This window comes from Pholcus phalangioides, unplaced genomic scaffold, assembly GCF_987345545.1.
Source record: "Pholcus phalangioides strain wild (caught in Gottingen) unplaced genomic scaffold, Ppha-v1.0 ptg000001l_1, whole genome shotgun sequence".
Taxonomy (NCBI): Eukaryota; Metazoa; Arthropoda; class Arachnida; order Araneae; family Pholcidae; genus Pholcus; species Pholcus phalangioides.
Window position 1 is genome coordinate 10,472,675 of NW_028301594.1, and position 509 is coordinate 10,473,183.

A 509-nucleotide genomic window follows, 5' to 3' on the forward strand; every position below is an offset into this window, starting at 1 on the left:
AGATGAAGATTACAAGGAAGAAAATTCATCACTGTCCCCACGGGGACTCGAACCCCGGTCTCTCACTTTCTATATGCATATGGCCATCTGGTTGGCCTTTGTCATTCATTAGTTGATTGTTGAGCTATTAGTTGATTGTTGACGCCGTCCATGTACGGTGCCTTTCAACATATATATACGCTCCAAGGTTGACATATTCTATCTGCTTCCATAGCTTAGATGGTAGAGCACTCGTCCGGCAAGCGAGAGACCGGGGTTCGAGTCCCCGTGGGGGCAGTGATGAATTTTCTTCCTTGTAATCTTCATCTCCACAAATAACCAGTTTTTCGATGAATCTTGTACTAACAAAAGTTGTTTATTTGGACATGATTCAGGTTTCTGTTATTCCTCAAATTCCCAAAACATGTTATAGCAGCAAGACCGTGCTCCCTTGCATTGGGGAAAAATTATTCTAGTTTCACTGAATCAGGAATTTTGAGGATGATGGATCGAATGAGCTGGGCCGTTGT

At 43.0% G+C, this 509-nt stretch overlaps 1 non-coding gene across 1 annotated transcript; it reads left to right on the forward strand.

Annotated features, from left to right (window-relative positions):
• Positions 1-204: 204 nt before the first annotated feature.
• TRNAA-GGC (transfer RNA alanine (anticodon GGC)) lies at positions 205-276 on the forward strand. Its single transcript has one exon. It is a non-coding gene; the product is annotated as a tRNA-Ala (tRNA).
• Positions 277-509: the final 233 nt, after the last annotated feature.